At 38.3% G+C, this 6919-nt stretch overlaps 1 long non-coding RNA gene across 3 annotated transcripts; it reads right to left on the bottom strand.

Moving 5' to 3' along the window:
- Positions 1-260: 260 nt before the first annotated feature.
- On the bottom strand, positions 261-2391 carry LOC134082809 (uncharacterized). 3 transcript variants are annotated; one of them, XR_009939658.1, is made up of 5 exons: positions 2291-2391; positions 1274-1391; positions 1041-1189; positions 688-823; positions 261-417 (listed from the first exon to the last, which is right to left on the bottom strand). It is a non-coding gene; the product is annotated as an uncharacterized LOC134082809 (long non-coding RNA). The 3 variants fall into 3 exon arrangements; XR_009939657.1 differs by having other exon boundaries at positions 1041-1391; XR_009939659.1 differs by having other exon boundaries at positions 1041-1388.
- Positions 2392-6919: the final 4528 nt, after the last annotated feature.

Raw genomic sequence — 6919 nt, 5'->3', positions numbered from 1 at the left:
GTTATTTATTTAAGACATTTCAAATGTATGACTGAAGTGGATGTTGACAGACAACAGTAGACATGGTTTGAACACAACCACATCCTTATCTGATTTGACACAGATAAGGGGGTTAAAAGCGCAGTGTGTGTAAGTGCAGTATGGCAACTGGCAAGTCTATGTAATGTAGTATAAGGAGTTGTGTGTTTACAGGATGCGGAGTAAAGAAACTCATCTCCAGTCTGTTTTGTGGGTGTTCCCTCAGTCTGCCACGTGGGAACAGAGACGTCTGCTTGACGTGGTTTAAACAGTCCGTGGTCAGAGCGTGAAATGTCTTTTGAAATACTTTTGGGCCGTTGTTGTACTCTTCTGGTATAGGTATCCTGCAGGGTAGGGAGAGGTGCTCTGATGGTACCTTTCGCAGTAAATGTCAAGTGTCTGAAAAAGAGAAAGAAAGCATACATTACAATTGACCCCGTTCATGAATATACAGTAATTAATGCAAACTACTCCGGTTGTGTGACAAATAAAAGCAAACCCACACTAGTCAGGTGCAATAGATAGAAGTAATGCAGATGTGTACAATACATCACCATAGCAAAGTTTGGGAGTTCACTTTGATATGTCCAGTGTTTTTTTTTTTTTTAAGGGGACATCTCGAAGTGACCCTACACTTCTGAACAGAAGTATGTCTATGTGATATCATACCTAATCTCATAATTGCCTGCGGCAACTCTGCCTTCATGCGAACACCACTTTTCTGATGCCTAACATACTGTAGGCCATCTCCCATCTGACTTGCAATAGCAGCCTCTGGCTCCAGGCTGGGACTTCTGGATGGCTCCTAAAAAGAATAAACAGCAATTGCCATATAATTTGTTAATAAAAGGCAATTGCCATACAAAACAAATCATAGTTTTAAAAAATAAGCAAGGCAATCAGATGTAGAAATAGAAATGATAATTACCTTGCCATGAGGCACCCTTGCCACCCTTGTCACCATCTATGTTACTTCTTGATATCAGTTTATTTATGAACATAAATAAAACACAAACACTTACACCATGTTGAGGGCAGCAGCCATGGCTAACAGACATCATCAGGGCAGTGCCATCAGGTAGTGCCATCAGAGTAGACCGACTTCGCCCTGGACAGTTGTTGACAGTTGAGCCCACAAAGTCATAACAGACACATGAAAGGAGGGGATAAACTAAACAGTTACAGACACAAATACAGTACATGCACACATATTAAATGCTATATGCGTGTGTCTCTATTTGGTGAGTGAACTCACTTGCAGGCTTGGAACTTCTTCCTTATGGAAGTGACACACATTTGGAACATTCCAAAATGCACACAGCCTAAGTGTCTCTGACACAGCGTTCTCAGGGCAGCAGTCCTCACACCACCTACTAAAAGAGGGAACAGAAAGAGGCTTACATTAATTAATACATTGCAAAACACACAGAACATGAAAAGACCATCACTGAAGCACTACTACACTCACATGCATCTTAAATAAACACATGCCTCAATGTAAGTCACCAAACATTGGGCAAATAAAGGCTATAAAATGAATACCATTTAGCCAAACACTACCCTTCACAAACTAAAGATCCCTTTACTTATCGGCATGATATTTCTGGTAATTGAAATTCCCCAAATGCTCCCCTTTCACATCCACTATATGACGGATCTATGAGCATGACTATGCAAAACTACAGTTCCTAAATTAGGGGTGAGATAACCTACACATCAGCCTACTTCATTAATTTGTTTTACTGGTCCTCTTTCCAGTTATAGCAACACTACATATTATGCATCAACACTACATGTATTAAGTTTAATGTTAACTACCCATGCCCCATGGAGTTCGCAAAGTAATGTTACTAACTAGCTGCTAACGTTAACAACTTTCACCTGTGTCTGTCTGCTAGTTAACTTCAGCCTTCAGCCTTCATGGTAACAGCCACTTTAAGCTAAGCTACTTGCGTCTGATATTTCATTCAAACTAAAACTCTACATTCATAACGACATATCAGACTGAATTATTGCTAGATATGATATTGACTATCATTCGAAAAATCCCACATGATGGTTAAGTTAGTTACTGGAAAAGTTAACATTAACAGCTAACATCGCTAACGCTAGCGACGTTAGCTCGCTAGTTCTAGCTATCGATATGTGCTAGCACTGCTATGCTGATTCTAACATGACAATAATGGCTTTGGTTAACATTTCATTGTGAAAACAATACATTTCTAATAAATTCCCGTTTTCAATTGGCATACAAAAGTACTGTAATTCTTACCTTGAATATGATGTTTGTACAGAGTTGAAGATTGCAGTCAGATTCATGATTGAAAAGTGACGGTTGATGGTTGAAGTGAAGTCACTCTGGCTGGAGTTGAAAAGTCAGGGGTGGGGGATGGGAATTACTGCGTGTGCGCATGCGCTTATCAAGAGGCGATAAGCAGCCGTTATAAACAATCGTGGAAAATTATTGGGCTGAAATGTGTTATGCTTGCTCAATAGTGTGATCAAAGCCTTAATTCTTGACATCAAATTGACTTTCTCAACCATCTCTGGTATGTCATTATGAGTTAAAAGAAAGATTTGTTTACAGTAGTGTTTTGACTACTGTAATTTCTACGGTAACACTTACTACTGTAATTGTAGTTTACAGTAGAGGTACCGCATTTCCATTTACAGTATTTTATGTATTCACTGTGAAATGAAAACCAATTAAATACTGTGATTTCAGTAGTTTTACAGTAACTTACTGCCCAATTGTTGCCAGCAAGTTACTGTGAATACTTTTTACAGTAAAGGTACCGCATTTCCATTTACAGTATTTTATGCATTCACTGTAAAATGAAAACCAATTAAATACTGTGATTTCAGTAGTATTTACAGTAACTTACTGGCCAATTGTTGAAAAGAAAAAATACAGTAGTTTACTTTACTATTTACAGTACTATAGTGGCTATACTGTGTTTGTTTTACAGTAGTGCTTTGACTACTGTAATGTCTACAGTAACACTTGGACTACTGTAATTGTAGGGGCGTTACTGCAAATTTCACAACATTCTACTGTAAAAAGCATATACAGTAGTGCTACTGTGAAATTTCCTGTAAATAACTGTGAATTTCACAGCCATTTTTTACAGTGACCTAATATCCCATCCCAATCCCTTCCTCATCATTCCACCACCCAAACAAACTCCACAGGATCCCCGACATACCCGTCACCATCCCCACTCAAGCACATGATGTTCCCTGCAACAATGGAGAGACTGCTACCAGCAGCCAGGCAGATTTTTAACAGCCCAAGACCTTCAGCACTGAAGCGCAGTGCACCTCCACGCCCTCCCCCTCCGCATGCAAAAGGATCACCTAAGCAGCAACAACTTCATGAGAGTATTGTATGATATTCTGTGGGTCCCTGCAATAGAAATGGTAGTGACAGTAGTTTTGAGAACATGCCGGGACCCAGTAAGCCTATGTCATTTTCTATTCCTGTTCTGACAAGTAATAGAAGACTAGCACATCGAGCCTACAGGGTAAACCAGTCAAATCTCCTACCTGTACCACTACAGCCTCAGATTTCCCGAGTGGATCATAGCTCCCCAACTCTTACAGCAAAACTAGCTCTCCTAAACATCAGATCTCTTTCAAACAAATCATTCTTAATTAATGATCTTATTTGCACATACAACCTTGATTTTTTACTCTTAACTGAGACATGGTTAGACCAAGCAAACAGTGCTGCTACCCTCATCGAATCTGCTCCACCAAATTTCAGTTTTTTGAGTGCTACCAGAGCAAATAAAAAAGGAGGGGGGATAGCTACAATTTTCAAGGCATCTTTTCAGTGCAATCAGTCATCATTTGGTGAATTTACTTCATTTGAATATCTGTGTGCAAGCATTAAGTCTTCTCCTCAGATTTTATTACTGACTATTTACAGGCCTCCAAAACATTCAGCTAAAGTCTTTCTTGAAGAGTTCGGTGAACTGCTATCAGTCATTTGCATAGAGTTTGACTGTCTTATTATATCAGGGGATCTAAACCTACATGTGGATAATCCTGAAAACAACTATGCCAAGGAATTCATTGCACTAATCGACACTTTCTCCCTAACACAGCATATACAGGAGCCAACACACTCTCAAGGCCATACACTCGACCTCGTTATCACAAAGGGTCTCAATGTCTCCACAGCTGTTAAAGACCTGGCGTTATCTGATCATTTCTGCGTGTTCTTTGATGTGTCTATGTCCCCACACAGTCAGAACAGATCTATGTTGGTAAAAAGGAGAATCATAAATGATAAGACAAGTGTTCTTTTTGAGCAAGCACTCTCACAGACATCAAGCAATTTGTCAGACTCAGTAGAAGACTTATTGGATCACTTTAATGCAAAAATGGCAAACATTATGGATGACATTGCTCCCTTAAAATCCAAGAAAGTTAAGGACAAACAGAAAGCACCATGGAAGCAAAATCCAGCGGTTAAACTCCTAAAAAGAGAGTGTAGGAAGACTGAAAGAAAATGGCGTAAATACAAACTTCAGATCCACTATGACATCCATAAAGACATGCTCCGCACATATAACTCTGAAATATGCAAAGCAAGACAATCTTTCTTTTCTAACATCATCAGTAGGAGTTCAAATAACACTCATGTTTTATTTTCCACTGTCGAAAAGTTAACAAATCCTCCCTCACAATTAGCGCCCGAACTTCTCTCAACTAATAAATGCAATGAGTTTTCATCTTTTTTTAAAGGTAAAATTGACAAAATCCGACTCAAAATATCTGCTACATTACAAATTCAACACCTGGAACTTCCAGCTACAAATAGAAGGAAGCTTAACTTGATGTCAGAGTTCAACTTGATAGACCATGAAACACTTGAAAAAACAGTACAGAATCTCAGCTCCTCCACATGTGGCTTAGACACTCTGCCTACAAATTTCTTCAAAACTGTTTTTCACCTTATAGCCTCAGATGTCCTTCACATTGTAAATACATCACTGCTGTCTGGCACTTTTCCTAAGTCATTAAAAACAGCTGTTGTAAAGCCACTGCTCAAGAAGAATAACCTGGATGCCTCCATGTTAAACAATTACAGGCCCATATCCAATCTACCTTTTATTGGCAAAATTATTGAAAAAGTAGTCTTTAATCAACTAACCACCTTCCTAACATCAAATGGGTATTTTGATTACTTTCAGTCTGGTTTTCGGGCAAATCACAGCACTGAAACAGCTCTCATTAAGGTTTTCAATGACATACGTCTCAACACAGATTCTGGTAAAACATCAGTCCTAGTGCTACTGGACCTTAGCGCAGCATTTGACACTGTTGATCACAATATTTTACTACACAGACTAGAACACTGGGTTGGATTTACAGGCATAGTTCTAAACTGGCTCAAATCATATCTACAAGAAAGGAGCTTCTTTGTTGCCATCGGCAACTGTACCTCAACACCAACATCCTTGACCTGTGGTGTTCCCCAGGGGTCGATCTTGGGGCCACTATTATTCAACCTCTATATGCTCCCACTTGGACAAATCATCCAAAATAATTTGATTTCATATCATAGCTATGCAGATGACACACAAATTTACTTAGCTCTGTCACCAAAAGACTATGGTCCCCTTGAATCTCTATGTCAGTGTATAGAACAAATCAACACTTGGATGGCTCAAAATTTTCTTCAGCTGAACAAAGAAAAAACTGAAACAATTATATTTGGTAAAAAGGAGGAAAGAATTAAGGTTGCCACTCTCCTTGAAACAAAAGGATTGAAAGCAAAGGATACTGTTAAAAATCTCGGTGTATTAATCGACAGTGATCTAAATTTCAACAGTCACATGAAAATGATAACTAAATCAGCTTTTTATCACCTCAAAAATATTGCCAAACTGAGAGGGCTAATGTCAAAACATGACTTAGAAAAACTCATTCATGCATTTATCTCTAGCAGGGTTGATTACTGCAATGGGCTCTTCACAGGCCTTCCTAAAAAGACTATCAAACAGCTTCAGATGATTCAAAATGCAGCAGCTAGGGTTCTCACCAAAACAAAAAGAACTGAGCACATTCCTCCAATTCTTAAATCTCTGCACTGGCTTCCAGTATGTCACAGAGTTGACTTTAAAGCACTACTAATTGTTTATAAATCAGTAAATGGAGCAGGACCTAAATACCTATCAGACATGTTTCAGCAGTACACACCTTCTCGTCCTCTGAGGTCTCAGGAGAAAAACCTCTTAGTAAAACCTGCTGTTAGAACTAAACATGGCGAAGCAGCTTTTAGCTGCTATGCGGCTCAGCTTTGGAACCAACTTTCTGATGACATTAAAAAGGCCCCAACTGCAGCCTGTTTTAAATCTAGACTTAAGACCAAATTGTTCTCAGATGCTTTCTGCTAACTGTCTCTTAATTATTCCATCTGGAGTCTTTTATGTTAATTATTCCTTATTGATTTGATCTTGATTTATGCTTTGTTTTTATTTTCTATTATGATCTTTTTATTATTATTATTATTATTATTATTATTATTATTATTACTATTACTCTTTGCCCATCTATGCTTTTATCTGCTATAATTGCTGTTTGGTTTTTGTTTATGTAAAGCACATTGAATGACCTCTGTGTATGAAATGTGCTATATAAATAAACTTGACTTGACTTGACTTGACAGTGTGCTGAACACTACGACTGGCGTCTGTGTTATAATAATAATAAAATAAAAATAATAATAATGATAATAACAATGAATTCAAACTTTCTCAAACTCAAGGTCGCTTTGCAGAGTCAAAGCAAGACGAAACAAGACAAAAAATGACATGGACATGGACATGGACAGATGTTTCCTGTGGAACTGAGATAACAATTGCATTTAAAAACTTTGTGCAGAAGACAG

This window comes from Sardina pilchardus, chromosome 6 (assembly GCF_963854185.1).
Source record: "Sardina pilchardus chromosome 6, fSarPil1.1, whole genome shotgun sequence".
Classification (NCBI taxonomy): Eukaryota; Metazoa; Chordata; class Actinopteri; order Clupeiformes; family Clupeidae; genus Sardina; species Sardina pilchardus.
The sequence above is the reverse complement of the archived record's forward strand: the minus strand, read 5'-3'. Positions and strand labels throughout refer to the sequence as shown.